This window comes from Doryrhamphus excisus, linkage group LG14 (assembly GCF_037039965.1).
Source record: "Doryrhamphus excisus strain RoL-2023G ecotype Guam linkage group LG14, RoL_Dexc_Guam_v1.1, whole genome shotgun sequence".
Classification (NCBI taxonomy): Eukaryota; Metazoa; Chordata; class Actinopteri; order Syngnathiformes; family Syngnathidae; genus Doryrhamphus; species Doryrhamphus excisus.
The window spans coordinates 15,324,003-15,348,233 of NC_136370.1; the positions used below are offsets into that span (position 1 = coordinate 15,324,003).

General features: G+C 40.9%; 1 long non-coding RNA gene across 1 annotated transcript; it reads right to left on the reverse strand.

Annotated features, from left to right (window-relative positions):
• Positions 1-3,859: 3,859 nt before the first annotated feature.
• Positions 3,860-8,998, reverse strand: LOC131140733 (uncharacterized). Its single transcript, XR_009132454.2, has 3 exons — positions 8,910-8,998; positions 6,718-6,826; positions 3,860-4,027 (listed from the first exon to the last, which is right to left on the reverse strand). It is a non-coding gene; the product is annotated as an uncharacterized LOC131140733 (long non-coding RNA).
• Between the last annotated feature and the right edge of the window lie 15,233 nt (positions 8,999-24,231).

The window sequence follows — 24,231 nt, forward strand, 5'->3', positions numbered from 1 at the left end:
CAAATGGTTTACTCTTTTGAACACATATTGTTATGAGAAGCGAAACTCTTTACTTTACTCCTTACTGCCCCAGCAACTAAGCAGAAGTATGTTCCTCGTCATGAAAATCCCACCAAAACTGGACTCGTGGGATCAAGTGAAGCGCTAATGTTCGGTGTGAGTACAGGAGGGGCCATCGAGGCCAAGACAATCATGGTATGAATAGTAATGGTAGTAGTAATGGTTTTATTTCATTTGAACATGCATCAGATTACAATTGAATGCATCACATAATCAGTTCACAGTTCCACATGTCCAAAAGGAGTAGGAAGAAGCAACGCTTATTAAATCCTACCCCTCCATCTGGTACTTTTACAATCAGTAACTGTTACATTTGTTCACTTCCTGCTTTCCTAATATGGTTTAAGTTTTTTTTTTGTTTGTTTTTTGTTTTTTTGTCACATACTGAAGTACAAGGTGATATGACCACCCAATGACATAATGGGTACCATAGTAACTGTCAATATAGTGATATATACGTATATATATAGCATATCATGACTGGTTCAAGACTCTTCATTCTTGTATTTAGCAAACATCAACTGCTTGTATTGTTTCTTGAATTGGCTCATCGTTGTGCATTGTTTGAGGTCCTTACTCAATCCATTCCATAGTTTGATTCCACATACTGAAATGCTATGGCTTTTTAACGTAGTCCGAGCATATAAGAGTTCTTCCCTGAGATCATATTTCTCCTCTCTTGTATAGCCTTGTGTGCTTACACACTTAGAGAACAGGACTTGGCAAAATCTAGAAACACAGAGAAACTAATTCAAGATGTCCAAATTTTACAGCTTGAATTATTTCATTATTTCAGGTATGGTTCAGAGGTGAATCTGTCATTGGCTGAAGTGTACACACACATCTCCGGGTCCTGCTTAATGGTCTATCAACCTGGCAGTGCATCGAGGGTGACACCCTGTCGTTCTGCCTGTCTCATTTTCCGTCCATAACACTCATTTCTCCTTCCAACAACAAAACACAAGGTAGTTAGGCCCATCATTTCTCCTGGAACATGGGCCGTCGACAACGGTCAGCCAGAGTTCTCTGTACTGGGTGTGGTGGAGGTGTCGTCACCAGGTGTTTCTTGGCCTCCCGCTCTTTCAATTCTCTTGGAGGTTCCTCTTGAGTTCTTTCCTTGTGGTTTTACTGCCTGGCTTCCTTAGGGTGTCCCCAAACCATCACCATCTTCTTCTCCTCGGCTGTCAGCTGGTTGGTACGCTGTGTATGATCAGTGTATGTGGAGGATCCTGGAGGTTTCAATGTCCTTGATGTCTCTGCTCCATATAGTAGGACTGACTTTCGTTAGAGTTAAACAGTCGTGTTGTTGTGTGTGTTGACACCACCTTGGAGCTCCAGATGTTCCTCAGTTGCAAAAGTATGCTGGCCTCGCAGCATACTTGAAATCTGACTTTGTGCCGCCTCGCTTGCTATTTGCTATGTTGATCTTGAGGAGCTTTGTCTTGCCACATGGATCTCGATGCCAACTTGTGTTGAGGCCAACTCTGTTTTGTCCAGCACCTGCTGGTGGCTTTGGGAGAGCAGGGTCAGGTTGTTTGCCAGTCTAGATGATCTAACTGGTCAAACATTGTCTGCTGGGTTTAGTTTCTTTGGTATGCTGCTGACGTCTTCATGGTCTAGTCGATCAACAGGAAGAAGAGGAAAGGTTACTGGGGGGGGCTGCCTTGTCTGACTCCAGTCTTTACTCTAACGCTTCCCTTCTTGGACGACTCAACAGGGCATTCCTTCATAGGAGTTCTTGATCCAGTTGACCAGTTTGGGTGGCATTCCGTTGTGGTGAAGCAGAATCCAGAGGGTTTCACTTCCATGCTGTCGAAAGTATTCTCATAGTCAACCAAAGACTTCTAGATAATGATGAGCAAGGCAGTAATCTGGTCAATGCGTGACCTGTTCTGTTGCTCTCAGAGGAGGGGGTCAAAGGCACCTTTCAGTCTCCCAAGTGGGATCATGTTGAAGACCTTTAGTTGGTCCTTAGTTGGTTAGCTTAAAAGGAGACCTCAAAACATAAGCATTCCACCTTACTGAAGCATGTCCACAGCATCCACAGTCAAACATAGTAGCTCACGTCACATGTCTGAGACAATCTGCTTTGGTTAGAGTCCGTTTTGGTTTGAGTCAGACCTTCTGGAATGGATAACAATGTTAACCAAGGAACCGTTGTAGTAGATTTTTGAAGATTTCCCTTAATTTTTCATTGTGTCTTCTTGGTGCAGGATCTTTATTAGGATTGTTTAATTGTCTTGAAAGAATGCTATGTGACACTGACTGCCTTTTATTTGAATACAGGCTAACTATGCAGATGGAGACGATGTCATACAGATTGACATGAAACTTTGCGGTGCTGTGATAGATCTTTGCGGCATGTCGAGTGCATGTTTACTTGCCAGCACTTTCTGAGCAGAGGCAACAGTGACCTAGTTAACTTACTTAGCAGACACATGTAAGTATAAAATGTTTGAAAAAACTCTTTTTGTGTCCTATGAGGATGATGATAATGATGATGAATGTGTAATGGCAGATGAATGTTTTGCAGCTCTGATGTGTTGGCCCCAGTTGTAAGACAGTCTTGATGTTGAAGATCAAGTTGCTTGTAATGGCACATCACCCTGTGGACTTTAGTGTGGAAGCCACTGTTGTTTTCTAATCAGCACCATTTGTCTTAGTTTTACTGCATGATACATATACACTACATGTTTATTCCACTGCAAGAAAAGTATGCATTTTTTGCATCTGCACTATATATCATGTGCATAAACAAAAGAATAAGGATTCTATGTTTTGGCGAATTCAAAAGAAGTACAAGAAACCTCAGAGCAGTAAATCAGAGCAAAACTGTAATATCATACTCTTAAACTTCTACCTTAGATCATATCTCATGTTCATGGTGCACATGTACCACAGAGACACAACTTGGCAAAGTTTAATTACAATTTATCATGCCTGATTTAGACCAGTCATACATTAAAAACTTGTTGTGACTTCAGTAAAGTTGAGCAATGTTACACAAGAGGATGTACTGTAGTATTACAAGAGTGATGCATGGACAACTTAATTTATATGTGGAAATTAATAATAACTGTGAAGCACACACCCAAATAACTGCAAGTGAAATAATGCAATATTGTGTGCTGTAACTACAAAGTTACTAATATTGTAACTAATACTAATACAGATATACTATGTATTATATCTATAGTAATATAGTAACTAATATCAAATATTGTGTATCTTTTCTCTTTTTTTTCTTCTGTCCGTTTCCTGTTCTGTTGCACGTCGGCAGCAGCCAGCGTCTGTTATGACTTTGCAGCGGGTGACTGACAGCCTTGACCCCAGCTGACCTCCAGCCCGGCTGCTGCTGATGTCAGCATCTTGCAGCAGATTGGAGTGTGCAATTTTTAAACAAAGCCCTCAACTTGCCCCCCCCCCACCCCCCCACCCAACGCCTCAGGGGGGAAATGAGGAAGGGGTGGGGGGGGGGGGCATCTCATCCACTCCACTTTTTTAAAGGGACCGTACGCCAAATGAACTAGGGGCACTTGAGGTCTTCCATTTTGCACAGTTTTGCCGTAAAATCATTGGATCCTTCATTATAAAAGACTGTTACAAGTTCAAACAAGTTCTCTGTTTGGAAAAAAACTATATTTACAACATTGACAACCTTGACTGATTTGACAATACTTACTTTTGTGCCTATTTGTATTTTAACTGCACTATATGTTGTTTTTCCTATTAGTGAGTGTCCTGACATTTTATTGTGATGCACAACAAGCTATACTAACCTATTCATATCAGATTGCATTGGATTATTACATTTTGTGTACCTACTGTTGTGGTATGTGTTCACAACTTATTACATAAGCAGGGATAATAGTGAGGCAGAACAAGTGAAGACAGTGTTGGAGTAGAGATTGATGCTGTGTCTGCTCAGGATATCCTGCCATGCCCTCTTCTTGTCTCAATGAACTCACTGTGGAGGCAGCGGATGAGACATTATGAAACACACTCATTTATTCATCATCTTTTCATCTTTTCACACTGTCTGTCTTCCCTTAGAGATGTTATAGAGATATATTATTTACAAGTTCATTCATTCATTTTCTACCGCTTAGCCTCACAAGGGTGGCGGGAGGTGCTGAAGCCTATCCCAGCTGTGTTCGGGTGAGAAGCGGGGTACACCCTGGACTGGTCGCCAGCCAATCACAGGGCACATATAGACAAACAACCATTCACACTCACATTCATACCTATGGACAATTTGGAGTCGCCAATTAACCTAGCATGTTTTTGGAATGGGGGAGCATGCACATGGAGAACACGTAAACTCCACGCAGAGATGGCCGAGGGTGGAATTGAACTCCTGTCTCCTAGCTGTGGGGCCAGCGCTAACCACTTGTCCTCCATGCAGCCTATTTGCAAGTTCATTCATTCATTCATTTTCTACCGCATATCCTCACGAGGGCGGCGGGAGGTGCTGAAGCCTATCCCAGCTGTGTTCGGGTGAGAGGCAGGGTACACCCTGGGCTGGTTGCCAGCCAATCACAGGGCACATATAGACAAACAACCATTCACACTCACATTTATACCTATGGACAATTTGGAGTCGCCAATTAACCTAGCATGTTTTTGGAATGTGGGAGGAAACCCGGAGAAAACCCACAAACTCCACACAGAGATGGCCGAGGGTGGAATTGAACTCCTGTCTCCTAGCTGTGGGGCCTGCACGCTAACCACTTGTCCCCCAGCCTATTTGCAAGTTGATATGCTTTAATTATAAATGCATACTATTTTTTTTAGCAGCATGCAAAGTTTCATTTTTGCCTGCATTGCCAAATGTTCCATCAATCCAAAGAGGTGAATTAGACATTCTGCTGGACGGGCTCAAAGTAAACATCCAATACACAAATCCTTACATTCAAACACTCACAGTGGCGCGTCCCTTGCACCTGACCCAACTTTATTGGCCCACCGTGCCCTCCTCTATGGCTCAATGTCTTGTCTGTGGAGGTTTTGTGTGAACAGCTGGGTTTGAAGACCCCAGGCTGCATAGTCCAGTCATCTAATATCTTCTGGCGGGGGCCCCCGAGGCCTCCAGTGGTGGGGAAACACCATCCATAAAGAGGCTCTTATCTGAACTGGGCCTCTTTACATTGCTAATAAAACACCACAAAGACTGTTTGACTGTATTTGAAATCTTTCAGATAACAGCTTTGGATCAAAAGAAGAATGAAGGGAATGTGTTGGGAACAGACACATTCTCATTCTTCTACATGAAATCATTCATGATGAATCGGCTGATTTTAAGACGAGTGTCCTTCTTAAATCCCTTGACAGATAAACAATAACTTTGAAGCACGAAGGGCAGGAGTTTGTTAGGAGTGGATAAACATTACTCAAAAAAAGTGATTAGTCAAAGTATATAGAGCTAATATCCTTAACTGGTTTTGTCATAGGAAGTCATTTCATAGATAAATATACTATATGTATATATACAGTATATATGTATAATATATGTATAATATATACAGTATACAGTATATATGTATAATATATACCGTATATATGCATAGAGGCTATACTTTGGTCTTTCATGACTTGTCATTCTTTGGCTTCTTTTTTCATCCTAACTAAATATAATAGACCATGGTAAATGGCATTAAAATACAACCCATTTCAACTGCTAATTAAAAATAAAAAATTTTTTAGCTGCTGCTGAAAAGGAGACAAATTAAGTCCGCCGGTTACACCGGAGAATCCCAGAAATAAAAATCCCTTAATAAGAAGCCTTCCGTTATCCTGTATGACTGCTAATGTCATTTTATAACTCATGTTTGCTAATGCAAACCAGACCAGACTAGTGGATGTACGATTCTGGGCCAATGTACATAATGTAGCATTTGTGTTTAAAATTGATTTTAATAAAGGATAGCGGTTGGCTCATCTAATCCCTCAAACAATGCAATTACAAGCAGATGAAATTCATAGTAATGTTTGTTGTTGTGATTTATAGATGTTAGTTATTTATACCCCCATTGAGTAATGTTTTAATCAAAGTGATTAATCATTTTTTAACGATGTAGCTCCGCGCTCTTTGTATGGGGTTGTGTTTCAAGGCCAACCAGGAGTAATTGATACGGTACCACCCCTCCCCCAACCACTGATGTCAGCCTGACGTTGACATTCTTGTCTGACTTCAGATCAACATTTGCAATAAAAGTGACTGTCTTAATGATTAGTTTAGTATTTTAATCATTCATACTCTTAATAAGCACATTTTTTGTGTAACACAAATAGGCACTCACCACTAATGAATGATTATAATTGATGATATAATTGATATAGGTATGGCTTTATATCTCACAGAAACTATGGTACGTTCAATGCAAAATCTCAACACTTGACAAAAAAACATGATCAGTGAAGCAACAAAAACAAGCCTATTTATGGAGATCTATGGACATCCATGGTAAATAGAGAGTATGCGGGAATCGACTTGGTCTCAGCTTCAATGTAAACATGAGCGTCACACCTTGGTATATTAGTGACCTCCACAATGGTACAAACAATTGCAGTAGACGGTAGACGTATGTACTAAACACGTAGAGAAGGATCATGTTCTTATTCCCTAGTTAGGGAATAAAAAGGCTAGTGATACTTGACCTTGTGATCTCCGGCTTGTTTTTCTTGCCTCCAGGCCACTGCTGTCTGATACACAATGTGGAACTCTTCTCCAGTCTGCTTTTCCTCCCTGCTGGCATCGGTCCAGTGCCTGGAGCCAGTGGAATAGTCACAGGATGACTCTGTCATCCAGACAATATCTCACTGAAGCCTGCCTAATTGTTTGGGGTCGTAATGAGTTGTTTGTAAAAGCAATGAGTTCTATCTTTCTCCTCTTCCTACATTTTAACAAGCTCAGCGATAATAGGTTCTATGCATCTGTACAATAAATCAGAAATTGGGGTAAAAATGGGAATGAATTGTGGCCAGTGTAAAAATCTTAAAGGGATTTTGGAAATTTCACATCATTCACAAACATTATAACATGAGATAATGAGTCAATTTGAGCTAGCTAACAATGTACTTCATCGGAACACATTTACTATTCACTAACTACTGTAAGTAAAAATATATTCCGGTAATGTTTTAAATCATCAAAGTACAGCAAAAAACTGTAAGTACTTGTTCTTGTATGATCACAGCAAGTATATAACATGATAAAACGTTGTTAGAGGGGTTTTTTTATAGGGCTTTGTGGTCGAAATATGTGTGACATGCATTATTAGCTAGCTCATATTAACTCGTTTCCTGGCTTTATAATGCATAGAAAAGGGGAATAAATTTGTGTTCATGTTTCACATAAGGATTGTGAATGATGGGCAAAATTCCATACAAAATTGCACAAACTACTTTTGAAGTATCTTCTCAGGAAAAAGTCGTTATACCGATAAAAGTACAAATATATGTCAGTATTACATTTTTTTTTTATGTTTGCCATTCATAGCACTGTTTGAATCCCAAAGTAAAGGGGAAAGATTAGGAGGGGAGTGTGTGTGTGGGGGGGGGGGGGGGGGGGGGTGCAGGGAAGGACCATTAGTCTTTGGCCAGCTTGGAGAGATCTGATCCAAGATTAGCTCCATCCAAATTCATCATACTGCTTTTGGAAATTAACAATAATTTACTCTTTGTACGTTTACGAGATTTTCGGGTTAATGTCGAAAATTTATGCCATAATTTTATTTTGATTTACTCTGGTTAGCATCCAATATGGCACGCGTCTTGACCGGTGTTAATGTGTGGTAAACAAAGAATAATAGGAGTGTAAAGGTGACTCTAGGGGTGTTATTTCGTGTCTATGAGGCTCTACTAATTTAATTACTAATTTGTATGCTCTAACTACAAAAATATTAAATGTATTAATATTGAGTCCTACTCTGCGGAAATTCACTTATCGTGGTTTAGCACTGGAATTAAGCATTTTTGGTGTCGTTACTATTGCTTATTTAATATGGTACACATGACTACTACAGAAGCCTCATACAGAAAAATGTACTTAAACCAAAATTACGTACATTAAGATGTTAAGAAAAACAGCCTGCATTGCAAACACTGTAGTTGTTATGATATTATTGTAATAGAGTAGTAGTCAAAAATTTCATTCCACATTTCCATAACTTTATGACCTTTTTCTCATCACCTTTTATTCATGTTGATTTAATGAAATTTAATTACATTGAGAAAACGTTATTTGTCTTTTGGGGCAATTCCAGGCACACTATCCCAGCGGGTCAATATTAATTTTTTTTTTTTACTATAATATGCCCTAACCCAATAAACAAGCCACACATTAGACGTACATAATTGGTTTATCCTAACTGTTATATAAGAAGCATTTCCATCCTTCCTTCCATGTCTGCTGGCTTTTCATGAACATGAATGACATGAACATCAATTTAATGATAAATAAACTATGTCAAATTTTATTGGCTAAATAGACTGGTATTAAATCAGTCTGTCGCCCTCACCCGGAGCACAATGAACATAATAAGCAGCTAACACACTACATTACAGAGGGGGGGGGCTATTTAATGGCAGAGGTGGTATAACCGCAATATGACTCAGCACAGACATAGAGAACAATAATTAAATCTCCTAGCAGTATAGTCCTATGGCTGGATCATGTCCTGACGTGTACCCTGACCCTGAATGGGTCTGGAGGCAGCCCGAGGCAAGAATCAACACTTTAATAAGATGTTACTCTGACATGCAGCATTGGGCTACCAACTGCTGCTGCGGGCTGTCATGTGAGTGCAGCAACAATCGAAAAAGAAGCCTGCATTTTCAAAGATATCTACCTTTAATGAAGTTCCAGGGAGAGGGTAGACTGACACGTTACGCTTTTGAAATAAGTTTGTATTTAGGACTTGTGTTGCCTCCCCAGCAGCTCCAGCACAATGTGCAACATAAAAGCAAGCCACTTCACACAGCTTGTTGAGCTTTCAACTTGCGGCATGTCCCCCCCCCGAGACCCCCACTCACTGTCAGAGCGCTCACAACAAAGCACACCCTCCTCACGGCAGCTGCTGGAAACATTAAGAGTGAGGGATAGTGGCCATAGAGAACCTACTGCATTAATGCAGTAATGTTACTGTTTGTACTTGTTTGCTTGCTAACTTGACAGGTAGAGGTTTTGTCTTGCGGCATGCACACCTGTTCATGAGAAATCATATTTAATATGATGGCTGTCTCACATGGACTGGATGCTGCCTGGATTATGCTTCTGCATGATAGCCCTTCATCCTTTCACGGCTCGTCTTTGCAGTTTTTATATTCTGATATTTTATCAGAGCTTTTATTGTAGAAAATCAGAACCAAAGCACTGAAAAAGTTTGTATATTTTTCTGTTTTTAATAAATGCAGGGTTTTTTTTGGAAAACCTGATGCGGCCCAGCCTTGCCCAGACCCTAGCTCCAGTGGCCCCCAGGTAAATTGAGTTTGAGACCCCTGGTCTAGAGACAGTGCAACTGAGGAAAAGACAGGAAGCAGAACCAGAAGGTAGCAGAGATGAGGATGCTGAGGTTCTCATTGGGAGTGACCAGGATGGATAGGATCAGGAGCGAGCACATCAGAGTGACATTACCTGTTAAAGACCTTGGAGATAAAGTCAGAGAGGCCAGACTGAGATGGTTGGGACTGGAATGAGGCGTAGACGAAGACCAAAGAGGAGGTTTATGGATGTAGTGAAGTACGACATGATGGTAGTTGGTGTGATAGAGACAGAAAGAGAAAAAGAAAGAGAAGAAGATTACAATATTTTATGCATGCCCCCCATAATCAGACCCATTTTGGGTAATATATTGCACATAACATGTTCTGACATGCTTTTCCTGAGCAATAAAGTTCTACATTTTAGCCTCCCCAAGCAGACAGGTGACCCGTCGTGCTGCTTGTTTAAAGAAAGTAGGTTGGAGTCATGGTGGTCAGAAGCTCAGTCAAGCATTGTCTTTGATGGGTCTGTCTGCAAACCAAAGTGTGCTGGCTAGGGGTGTGTTTGTGTGTGTGTGTGTGTGTGTGTGTGTGTGTGGGTGGGTGGCGATGTTGGATGGAGGGAGGCAGAACACGGGTCAAACACTCCCTTTGAAGGCCTGTTTGCACCCTTGCCAAGGACAACATGAAAGGAAGAGACAAATTGGAACAAATCAACATGAAATAAGTCTACTTAGGTGCGTTTTTGTGATCCTGAGCCGATTTGTTGGACTGGTTGGACTGAGTTATAGTCAATGCAAACAATGTGCACAGAATGTTTATATGATACAGAGAGCATTTCCAAACATAATTCAACCTATATGCAGTACTCTATGTCACTAAACATACAGTAAATCCCTTATCAGAAATCTATGTTAATGAGTTTGCCTGGTCCAAATTACATTTATTGTAGTATGCTGTAGGATGCTTCTCTTGTTTGTTTTCATTCATTCATTACAAATCTCTTTGTTTTTTGTTTTTTTTAACCAAAAAAAGGCTGTTTTTCCCACAGAAAACACTTTCCATTAACTCTTATTTTGTTAACACCAGTAAACAGGATAATATAGCCCAAAACGCTCTTATTTTGAATGCTTGAAGTGTGTTGTGTAGGGATGTACCAATCCACATTTTTTGGCTTCCAATCTGACTTGATTTAATTTTTTTATAGTCTTGCTAATCTGATCCAATCTCTCTCTCTCTTTTTTTTTTAATAATAAGCTTTTGTTGCAAACTTTTTTGCTGGTGTGTATGGCTTTCTTCCTCATTGGTGGCAAATATTTTGACTTGTGGGCCGCATTGAGTTAACAGAGTTGTCCGGGGGTCCAGAACATATATTTAACACACATACACTATTTTATGCTTATCATTTTCCTTTTATTTTATCTGTAAAAGTGTTATACTATCAGCTGTATGTTCTCATGTCCATTTTTTCAGGAGCACTTTAAACATCAGACCACATCAAACTTGTCATAATCTGCACCGTTGCTTGCGTGACAGTTTTTGTTTTCACTTTGTCAGCCTTAGTTCTTACACTCATGCTCTTATTTTGTACTATTTCCTGTGTTCCGTCACTTTTTCTCCGACACGCACCTGTTGGTAATTTGTCGATTTGTATTTAGTTCAGCCGAGTGCATGTTCCCTTTGTTGGTGCATTGATCATTTTTACGTGTTGTATGCCAGTGCTGCAATCGTGTTTTCGAAAATAAAGCTAATCTTTTACCTGCACTTCCCTTCATCTCTGAAAACTAATTTAATTTTACAGTTTTTTTGTTTTTTTTTTACTAAAGACATCCGACTTGCAAGTCATGTTGCCAGTTTGTATGTTAAAAGTTGAAAGCAACAAAACGCTTGATGGGCCACATGTGGCCCCCGGGCCGCAGTTTGCCCACCCCTAATGTACAGCATACACGCACTACTGTTAAAAAGTCCTCATATTTGTGTCTGTATGCTTCACTGATGTTTTTTCCTCAAGCGTTGAGATGTCACACTCCGTGGTCCTTGAATGCACCGAAGTTGCTATGAGACGCAAAAGTCACACTAACTTCTACTCCAAGCTAACAAGCTAAATGATTGTCTGGAAAACACCACCCTCTGCGTTTCAGGAGAGAATTGCAAATCACGCTCTGAACTGCAAAGACGAGCCGTGAAAGGATGAAGGGCTATCATGCAGAAGCATAATCCAGGCAGCATCCAGTCCATGTGAGACAGCCATCATATTAAATATGATTTCTCATGAACAGGTGTGCATGCCGCAAGACAAAACCTCTACCTGTCAAGTTAGCAAGCAAACAAGTACAAACAGTAACATTACTGCATTAATGCAGTAGGTTCTCTATGGCCACTGTTCTCAAATATCTTAATTTTTTTCTGCACAAAATAAATAAACAAATCAAGAATAAAGAAAATCAATCAGTAATAAATAAATATAATAACAATAATAAAATGGCAAATAATAAAAACTTAAGAAACCACATATAGTTGGTGGGTAGACAAATTATTTTTTACAGATTAAAATTATGAAAGCATTATTAGAGCCCTGTAGACATGACAAAACACAATTATAGTCACATTTATACTTTTTTTATTTACAACATTTGCAGGGTCTTGAGGCACATGCTAACTCGCAAACTAGAGAGCTTGCGACCTAAACGGTAGCCTTCAAGTTATTTCCTTTAAACTTAAATAGCCAAAAACTTACCACTTCCACACGGATAGGGAGGATAACTATTAACAGTTATTTAACCTTTAACATGAACATTAGTCAAACGTAATAATTTACGTTAATGATACCATACAGCATCCATATCAAACTTGCGCGGGCCGCACTAACATTAAACTTTCATATCAAGGCGGGGGCCTCAAACTAGTGTCCTGCGGACCACATTTGGCCCGCGGGCTGCGTGTTTGAGACCCCTGCTCTAGACCAAACAACATGGCTGGTCGCACCACAGTTTTGTATATCTTTGTATTCTGGTCCTGGTTGTTTTCGTTAAAATACACCAATTGATTATGATTCCCCTGCAATGATTATTTTTGTGTTTGAATTTTTTGTCACTAACTTCTTTTGAAACCCTTTGCTACAAAAAAAAACACACAAATGTTTTCATCATTAATGTCATTAAGTAAAACGTGTCATGAGCATCACATGATTAACTGTTTCTCACAATCGGGTTGGGTGGAAACGAAGCGTGCAAACCTGCAGCTGTGTAGTTTCTTTCACACTCCTCGTGTTCTTGTCTCCTTTACACATGTACCCTTCTTCTCACCTCTCCTACTCCCTCCTCTCCTCCCCTCCTCATCATCTGGACGGTATTGCCGGTGGATCATTTCTACCCACAATTTAAAGCTCACAACAATGGTGGGTAGGAAGAGATACTGTAAGAGACTCTGGAGGGGGTGGAGAACCTGTCACTTAGGTTGACGCATTAATCTGTTGACAAGCCCAGCTGCTCTCACAGCTCCAGCCTCTTTCCAGAGAGTTCCTACTCGGAGCAAATTGGCCAACCTCCCAGGTCCCAAAGTGCTTGACTCAGATCTGCGGTCTTAGCCGTTACCTGAGGCAAGTCAGACCAAGACCTGCCTCCGAGCCTGCCTTTCTAAATGATAGCCTTGTGCTGTCACTGGTGCCTGAGGCCATGTGTGTGTCGAAAGGCAGCGGCCAAGTCATTGCTTTACTCGGAAACACGCATTCACTCACCACCACAAAATACGCTGAAAAGTCATCTTATCTTTGAACAGAGCGTTCTAGAAGCGGCACCGACAGCCTTGGATATTCCCTCTCTAAATAAAGATGCCTGCTGTCATATTTCTGTTCAGTGACTTAAAGCCGGAAATTTCTTGGCTATCTTTGGAACAAAAACAAGAGCGGCATTATCAACCAGTGACATTTGGTCAGGTTCATGGCTGGTGAGGCACTGACTCTTTTGGAGTATTTTTTAATGTGACTACGGGTTACTAGAAGAGGATACTACGAAAAAGAAGCATGAAAATATCTTAAAGGGGACCTATTACGCTCATTTTTCACCCCTTTCTATGGAGTTGTGGACTCCTATAGAGCAGCTCCACACAAAGCTTTCTAGATCTTCCAGAATCTGCAGCTATTCCAGCTGTAGCTCTTGGATTTCGTGCTTCCTGTGAAAATTGTCTCTTTTAATTCATTCTACGGCGGCACGGCGGTCGAGTGGTTAGCGCGCAGACCTCACAACTAGGAGACCAGGGTTCAATTCCACCCTCGGCCATCTCTGTGTGGAGTTTGCATGTTCTCCCCGTGCATGCGTGGGTTTTCTCCGGGTACTCCGGTTTCCTCCCACATTCCAAAAACATGCTAGGTTAATTGGCGACTCCAAATTGTCCATAGGTATGAATGTGAGTGTGAATGGTTGTTTGTCTATATGTGCCCTGTGATTGGCTGGCAACCAGTCCAGGGTGTACCCCGCCTCTCGCCCAAAGACAGCTGGGATAGGCTCCAGCACCCCCCACGACCCTCGTGAGGAAAAAGCGGTAGGAAATGAATGAAGGAATGAATTCATTCTACCCACGTCCCGCCACTCTAAAATATGCCCATTTTTACAGCGTTCAAAGACATCATGTAATTTACGGTACATTTACTTGTTTTCAGTGTACTTAAATGTAGCTAATTTTTACATCCGAATTATGAGTTAGAAGGTGCGAATCCATCCATTTTCTGTGTGTCTTATCGTAGCGGGAATGCTGGAGCCTACCCCAGCTGTCTTTTGGCACTGGTTGCCAGCCAATCACAGTGCACATATAGACAAACAACCATTCACACTCACATTCATACCTATGGACAATATGGAGTCGCCAATTAACCTAGCATGTTTTTGGAATGTGGGAGGAAAGACCATTGATTGGATTTAATTGAGATGTGTGAAATACTGCACTATAGAAGCTCTTCGTCATTATTTTTACATTAATAATAGATGCCAGAGATTCATTTAAGTACTCAGGAGGACTTCTGGATAGCTGCCGAATCCAACTTTATCGGAGTTGATAATAAACGGCGATGTATCTTTTTAAAATGTCATACAGCCATATGTGTTGGATCCCTGATCCCGAGGTAGAGACTGGACAGTCTGAAGTTTCTCAAGGAAAGACGTTAAATCAAGTCTCTAAATCGTAAGTAGTTTAAGTTATTTAATGTGTAATGTGGTCATTATACGTTGACTTCCGTTTTTGACATTTATTTCTGTCTGGTGAGGGCTCTTTCATGAAGCTGTTCCACATAACTCATCAAAATGCCACCACTGGGTGTTACACGTTTGGTAGCGTCATTGCGGGCAGCGTGTACAGTATTTCATGTTATTTTAGTTTGGTTGCTTTGTTGTTTTTGACGGTTTGGTGCACTAACAAATCAAGTAAGGGAAATTCTAAGACTGGTAAGATGATAAAGTCCCATGTTATGGTACCGGAGTAACAAATTTGCCCTGAAATTAAAATAAATCTATCATGTACATTACAGAAATAATAGTATTCAAGTGAAAACATAACGTTGCCTATGTTTATCACTGTTGGGATAGGCTCCAGCATAGAAAACGGATGGATGGATGGACATGAAGTAGGATTATTATTGCCATTATTACTGTTTTATTGTGTGTTGATGACTTGCAGCGGTTGCATAATGTTGATTTAGCCATTGAAAGTACAGTGAAATGCCCTATAAGCTGTTTTCACCTCTCTTCTCTGCTTTAAAGTAAAGTACTTGCACCATATGCTCACATCTGCAGTTTTCTGTCTCTCATCCAAACCACAAAACCATGAAAGTTGCATTTTACAGCTTTCACAGAGGCCATATGAATCCATAAAAGACCGAAGTGACACTGTTGCTAAGTGATAAGAGATCGGCCTGGAGTTGTTGTACAAGTTAGCTTGGTTTCTTATCTAAATGATTGTGGTCAGTAGTAATAATTTACATAAGATAAAATACTCACATGCGTTCACATAGTACATATTACGATGTCAGCATGCAGTCACTATGTATCAGCTGGATTCATTTTAAAATCAGCAGGCATCATACTTTTGACATAAAACAATACTCAATGAAAGCCTGACGAAGATGACCAGGAGACATCTGATAAGGAACATGTGTCAATACGCACACAGATTCATGTTATGAGTCATGTTATATTTTGGCTGTGGAGATTTAAACATGACAGGTGGGATGAAAATACCTTTTTTCCTCAAGCAAGTCAGAGCTTTTCTTCTTTTCACTCACACACACTTAAACTGTGTCTCAAAGGTCGAGCACGTTGGTAAACAACCTGTATATTTTATATTGTAAATGTTAAATGTGTGAGGCATATTTGTGTCGCCAGCCAATCACAGGGCACATATAGACAAACAACCATTCACACTCACATTCATACCTATGGACAATTTGGAGTCGCCAATTAACCTAGCATGTTTTTGGAATGTGGGAGGAAACCGGAGTACCTGGAGAAAACCCACACATACACACGGGGAGAACATGCAAACCCAGGTCTTTCCTACACGGTAACCACTCACGGCCATGTTGGAATTCACGGGTTAAAAATATGTTTTTCGTAACTAAATAAAAAAAAATTTGTATGACTTATTCTCATAAAATGAGTTTTTGTGTTTATTCTTGTAATTGTTTATTGTAACATCTTGGAATTTCCCCTTAATAATAATAATAATTGGCTGGCGACCAGTGCCCAAAGACAGCTGGGATAGGCTCCAGCACCCCTGTGACCCTGGTGCAGATAAGCGGTAGAAAATGAATGAATGAATGCTAGTGGTGATAATCATGATTAATTAATTCATCCAAACCCAATAATAATATTTTTTTTAGCTTATTTTTAATTGTATTTTCATTATTATATGACCCTGACAGTCATAGAGACAAAATGTGAAAATGTTCCATTTTAAGTATTTAAAAGAGTTCTTTTTAAGGGTGAAAATCCTGTTTCTTGTTTTTGTAGGTTCCTTAAAATAAATAGGAAATATGGTCTGCCGCTACTGTATGTTGAAAGAAGGTAAGACGTGGTTAGAAAGAGAGATGTCAAACACAAAAGGTTTGAGCGTGCCGTCACTTCTCCTCCAGTTGTGCCGTGTTTGATGTAGCGAACAGTGCCCACATGTCCAGCCGCTCTCTGCCAGGAAATTACAAGTCCGTCCCCCCGGAGCCCCTCTGACTGCTGGGAGAAACTCTCTCCGTTTGATGTTCTAAAGAAGGCTCTCCAATGCGAGTTGGCCTTTCATCCCCTCTTTTCTCTTTTTGTCTGTGAATCATCCAAGCGCTGGCAAAAGTTAGCAACATTTTCACAAGTCAAAGGTTATAATAAAGCGGCCTGTGAAATAAACAGCTTGTGAGACAAAGGGAGGGGTGGAGAGTTTAATGTCATCATACATCCGTCAGAACAGGCTCCATTTGGTAGCTTTCACTCATGTCTTTGCATAGAACATAGTCAAGATCTTGTCTTATGTGTACAGCATGTTGTTATATTAAAACATTTCTGCTCGCTTTTGACTGACTGGAGAGTCCATGGTGATGAGCGACTGTTGGTCTAGTCTGTTTTATGGTAATAAAATGTCATTCAAGATGAAACAGGAAGTGAGTCATGGTAGTGTTGCTGTAACTTCCTGTTGTCCTCAGGCCAACATAATACTTTAGCATAGAGAGATGGTTGATGGTTGTTAGAGTCTGGATTGGAAGCTGCATTTTTTTTTGGGGGGGGGGGGTCAGTAATCCTCCCTTTCTACTTCTCCAACTTCTCAAAGTATTGTATATTTAATGTTTTATTTAGGGCTGTCATATGAAAATTAATCAGATTAATCACAGTTTTTAAGTGCATTAATCATGACCATTAGCATTCATTCATTTTCTACCGCTTATCCTCATGAGGGTCGCGGGGGTGCTGGAGCCTATCCCAGCTGTCTTCAGGCGAGAGGCGGGGTACACCCTGGACTGGTGGCCAGCCAATCACAGGGCAGGCACATATAGACAAACAACCATTCACACTCACATTCATACCTATGGATAATTTGGAGTCACCAATTAACCTAGCATGTTTTTGGAATGTGGGAGGAAACCGGAGTACCCGGAAAAAACCCACTCATACACGGGGAGAACATGCATCACCATTAGCAACTTTATCTAAAATATGCCCATTTTTACTGCATTCAAAGACATCATGTAATTTACGGTACATTGACTTGATTTCAAATGTACTTAAATGTAGTTAATTTTTACATCCGAATTATGAGTTAGAAGGTGAGAATCCATCCATTTTCTATATGTCTTATCGTAGCGGGCATGCTGGAGCCTCTCCCAGCTGTCTTTTGGCACTGGACAGGGCACATATAAACAAACCATTCACACTCACATTCATAACTATGGACAATTTGGAGTCGCCAATTAACCTAGCATGTTTTTGGATTGTGGGAGGAAAGACCATTGATTGGATTTAATTGAGATGTGTGAATTACTTCAATATAGAAGCTCTTTGTCATTATTTTAACATTAATAATAATAATAGATGACAGAGATTACTTTAAGGAGTCATTCGCAGTGGTAGATGATCATTATTCCTGCAACGGCCTGGTATTACTGTGTCGAGTTGCCTCTAACAGCATTCATTTCTCTGTCGTTCAACCATACAAGGCAGACCTTAAATCTTCGGATCCATTTCCTGGAGCCACATCCAAATCAATTTACAGCCTTAAAATCAGTAAATGCAGCATTTAGGAGGTGAAGATGAAGAAGAAAATGTACAATTCCATGACGAGTGGCTGATGAAACAGATAAGCGATGATGAATAGAGCTGTCAAGGTCACAGTCAAATAGGCCTTGAAGCATGAAATACTGTTGATGAAGCGTTTTCTAAAAGTGTATCTGATGACTGTTACCCAGATTGCAACATTACTAACTCGGCACGTTGACCTTGAGGTGGCCAATAAGTCATAAATGGAACACTTCTCTCTCACAATTCTCTTCCCGTCTTGACAAGTGTCGTTCCCTCTCCACCCCCCTCGCCCGCCGTTTGGCTCACGACTCAGCTGATCTGACAGAATAAAAAGTCAAGATCCAACATCTGTCTTATTTCGATTGCGGAAAGAGCTTGGCACCGATGTACTTTGGACTGAATCCAGTTTCACATTTTAAACCAAACTACAAAAAAATGATTTTGGCTTCCCAGGATTCATAAACCATCCCTGATAGGTTCATGCAGGCACAAACAGCTGTTTTGCGTTGCCCTCCATTTGCACCGAGTCTTATTAATCAGCTCTTGGTTCACACACTGGTGATTTATGTAACTATCCTGCATGGGATCGAAGGAGAAGAGAACGCAAATAGATTGCAGAAGCCAGCTGTGTGTGAGTAATGTCCAACAGGCGGCTTGCCAGAGTGTGTTACCACCTCATGTTGACATCCAGGTGATGTGACATGACACGACTTTCCATTTAACTCACAATTCTATCCATCCTTTTTCAATTGCTTATCCTGTTCAGGGTCACGGGTGAGGTGAAATGTTACCTATTCCAGCCGACAACGGACCCATACTGTATATAGGGGGGGGGCAAATATTTTGACTTATGGGCCGCATTGATTTAATAAAATTATCCGAGGAGCCAGAACATACGCACACTATTTTATGCTTAGAATTTTCCTTGAATTATTTGTCTAATTTTATGTGTAAAAGTGTTATACTATCAGCTGTATGTTCTCATGTCACTTTAAACATCAGATCACATCATTCATTCATTCATTCATTCATTTTCTACCGCTTTTTCCTCACGAGGGTCGCGGGGGTGCTGTAGCCTATCCCAGCTGTCTTCGGGCGAGAGGCGGGGTACACCCTGGACTGGTTGCCAGCCAATCACAGGGCACATATAGACAAACAACCATTCACACTCACATTCATACCTATGGACAATTTGGAGTCGCCAATTAACCTAGCATGTTTTTGGAATGTGGGAGGAAACCGGAGTACCCGGAGAAAACCCACGCATACACGGGGAGAACATGCAAACTCCACACAGAGATGGTCGAGAGTGGACTTGAACTCAGGTCTCCTGGCTGTGAGGCATATAGAATGTTAATAGTATGGCGCAATATACTAGAAAGCAACTGGCAGGCCGGATTCAAACACTTAGTTTGCCCACCCCTGGTATAGGCAAACAGGCCTTCATTCTCACATTCACACCTATGGACAATTTAGAGATACCGCTTAGCCTAAAGTGCATGTTTTAGGAATGTAGGAGGCTACCAGAGTATGGAGTAAACCCACACAAGCAAGTCCTAAGTTTTTGTTTGTAAATAAAAATAGATATTTTTGTGACCGATACAGGTGAACTTCATTTGACCATTTCTCAACTTTTAAATGTACAAGTCTAACTGTTCAGTGGTGAATGTGAGTGTGAATGGTTGTTTGTCTAGATGTGCCCTGTGATTGGCTGGCCACCAGCATGATGGTGGCGGACACTCAAGGTAATGATTGTGATTGGATTTCCAAAGTCCCTGTACTTTGTGAATATTGTCTATATGGCAAAAATGTTGTGCCTATTTTGCAAACATCAATAACTTCCACTAGATATCATTTTACAGGATGCAATTACAATTCATTTAGGAACTGTTCAATCAAACTTTTTGCATCTTTTTTTTTACACAGCTCAAAGACTTGTCCGTCTACGTCATATACAGTACTGTATCATAATAATGGCAAAAGTGTTTTGCCGTCCCGGGAGCACAGACACAACAAAACAATGCTATCTTGGTCAGTCAGTCAGACTGCAGATAAATGATGACGTGACAAAGAATACTTGACACTGTACATAACCTCAGCCAAATCAACACCCATCCCAACCGGCATGTGAGACAAACCCGAATTGAATATGATGGAATTGCGCAGTAGGGGGAATTTGTTTTGGACTATGCCTCAACCTAAAACATATGGAACACTATAATTTCTTGGCAGGCTGTTGTGGCAAAGGCTTGACCTCTTCCTGTGGTTCTTTTGTTCTAAGAGGGGCCAGGAGGTATCGAGGGATTACGCTTATCATTGACACAGGATGCCAGCAGGGGGTTCGTGGTGCAAGAGGGGAAGTGACGGTGTGGCACTTGCTTGTTTTCATAGAGAATGAGGTGCTGTTGTGACAACACGGCTGTGCAAGGCAGTGAAAACAGGAACACTCGGGATGTCCCTGAAGATAGTCAAGTGGCTATTTTACCTTTTTGACTTCACCTTGCATTGTCCACTCATCCAAAGCTGCTCAAGACCCCTCTGTGAATGCGCCATTAGGCAGAATTAGGCAGACATGACGTCATGTTTTGGTTTTGGGTGTATAGCATATGTTTGGTAAGGGGATGTGGTTGACAGGTCAGAGAGGTGATAATATCTTTGTGTCACAGGTGCATTTCCCCCGAGTAAATGTGGTTTTATACTGAAGTCACGCAACTTCAGCGTGTTTGAGTTCCTTGTGCGACAAAGACTTGACAGCTGCAAGCAAGACTGCAATGACAGCGATGCAACTCGTTTAATGAGAAATGACTCTTGGTGCATTGCAGTGAAAACGCATCTGTGAACAAACAGTACATACTGTTTACAATTGTTAAAGCAAGGGTCTCAAACTCAATTTATCTGGGGGGCCACTGGAGCTAGGGTCTGGGCAAGGCTGGGCCGCATCAGGTTTTCCAAAAAAAAAAAAACGCATTTATTAAAAACAGAAAAATATACAAACTTTTTCAGTGCTTTGGTTCCGATACAAAATTGCATGTTTGATGATGATAACTACATTACTTTATATTGTATGAAAACACAAGTACTATAATAACAACATGTTATGTATCAAACATATTGTGTACTATGATACAATTCTTTTGTTAGATGTATTCATCCATAGTGAAAGTTTGGAAAACCATTGTCTCTGCAGTTTTTGAGGATACATTTGTGATGCAAATGTATTACTCTTTTGAATGAATATTGTTTAGAGAAGCTAAACTCTCTACTTGAACCCAGTGAACCCAGCAACTAACCGGAAGTGCTTTCCTCACCGAAATTTGACCAGAACTGGGATCCTGGCACAAAGTGGGGGGTAAGTCACTATTGATGCGCTACACTACTGATGGGGATGTCATGCAAGTTCATGACAAAACATCCAAACATCCAAAAAAATAAACATGTTGCTTCTGCACTACCAAAATAAAGTAATATATTGAGGTCCATAGTAATATTAGCAGTTAAGTTGGTCCTTTTCCAGCCTACTTCAGTTTGTAGGTATTTTTTTCTTCCTTTGTTATCTCATGACAATATGCAAGAGGTTTACAAGCTGAGATGAAAAGGCCGTAAATGTCCAAACAGATCATAAGTTCTCTGTGAACAAAGGTGTTAGAGCACATACAAGAAAAGAGAGTCCATTAGCTCATAAATCATAGTTGATTATGTTTGTCTTATGACTTGTCCCCGCAAAATGGTGACCAGAGGTCAGAGCTGGTCAAACGTCTCCACCCCCTGTCACCTTTTGAACTTTGATCCAGCTGCCCCTTCCTCGCCCACTCAAAGCTCAGCGCTGGAGGTCAGAAGTTTGACCTCACCCACTGTGGCTCAGTAGGCTAATGGCTTGCCACTGTCACTGCCTACCACAGCGTGACAGCTCCAGCTCCACGAGGCCTCATTACTGACAGTTTTGCAAATGTGTGACACTGATTTGTCTTATGTTGGAAAACACAGAAGCCGTAGTGATAAGACACGGACACACAGAGCGTGTTTGTGTGTTTGGAATCAGCGCAAGCATGTAAAGCCACAGAATATTACAACGAGGCCGACTCTGCCGTTGCAGAAGGAGAATTGTATGTGCATCTGTGTGAAGAGGTCCTGTGATTGGGAACAATGGTTCCTCTTCATCTGGTCATGTGGTGTGTGTGTGTGTGTGTGTGTGTGTGTGTGTGTGCGTGCACGTGTGATTTTTTTCTATCCAACTGTTTAAAAGCGTGTGTGTGTGTGTGTGTGTGTGTGTGTGTGTGTCTTGCGGTGCAGCCTGGTCACATGAAAACCGTGCTAATGAGGGACGACTGTTCACACACATTAGTACATCTCTGCTGAATACACACACACACACACACTAGTACTACATTAGTGCAAACCGTGGGGGGACATTTTCACCACGCCGTGTGTGTAAGGGTCAGTGTGGTATCATGTGACCGAGGTCACATTTGTGGGGGTCCTCTTCTTCAACACAGTAACCCAGTAACACATGACTGTAATGCTAAGTTGTACGTTTGATGGAAGGTGGCGTAATACCGCCCACTTCGCCCGTTTCACACGGACATCACTGGCTCCCTGTTTCTTTTGGAATTGATTTTAAGGCTTATTAAGGACTTAATAAGCTTCACAAGTTTTGAGCTTAACAACTTTATACCACATTGTAAAATTGTACAATTATTGGATGGATATATATATACACATGATTTCCCATTTATAATTAAAGGATACTAAATGTAATGAAGTTTTTCAAGAATCACAAGGCTCATAAAACTACTCCGCTTTTGATGAAGTCGGACAAAACATGTACTGCACAGTAAAGACATCTAGTAACACTTCATAGGTATTGCTAGAATTGGTCCACAAAGTACATGTAGACCGGCAAACTGCCATGTACCCTCAAGTACACTTGCAAGAGTGTAGAGCTGATCCGTGTTCTACAACCGAGCCTTGTAGATATGAAATAGCACCCCTATAGTCACCTATACACTCCTGCTATTCTTTGTTTGCACCACATCGTGCTTCCAATTTATTTATTATAAACTTGAGCTTTGTAACAGAATGTAAAAAGTAAGAAAATGTACCACTTCCACATGGAATGTGAGGAGAACTTTTTTTTTTCCAGTGTGTCATGTCATACATATTGGGTCATAATGGCTGCTAAGAAAAAGTGTGGACATATTTTCAGAAAGTTAAAGCTGATTCGGAGCGTGGTTAGCACGCAGGCCTCACAGCTAGGAGACCCGAGTTCAATTCCACCCTCAACCATCTCTGTGTGGAGTTTGCATGTTCTCCCCGTGCATGCGTGGGTTTTCTCCGGGTACTCCGGTTTCCTCCCACATTCCAAAAACATGCTAGGTTAATTGGCGACTCCAAATTGTCCATAGGTATGAATGTGAGTGTGAATGGTTGTTTGTCTATATGTGCCCTGTGATTGGCTGGCCACCAGTCCAGGGTGTACCCCGCCTCTCGCCCAAAGACAGCTGGGATAGGCTCCAGCACCCCCGCGACCCTGGTGCGGATAAGCGGTAGAAAATGAATGAATGAATGCTAGTGGTGACAATCATGATTAATTAATTTACCCAAACCCAATAATAATATTTTTTAGCTTATTTTTAGTTGTATTTTCATTCACCCCCCCGCCTCTTTGAAGTCAGCTGGGATATTCCTTATTTGGGTTCGGTCAATTTACCGCAATAAACGAGAGATTACCATAGAAGGAAATCCCATAATGTCATTAATAACATTTACCACAGAAAAAAAGTTGTACTATTTTGAAGTGGAACACCAACTTCCCCAAACAGACGAGCAGAGTCAAGTCATAATAAAACCGCATTTTGTAACTCATTATTATAATTGGACAGCTGATTCTGATTACGAATCTGACATCCCGGAAATTACATTTCCGCATGAT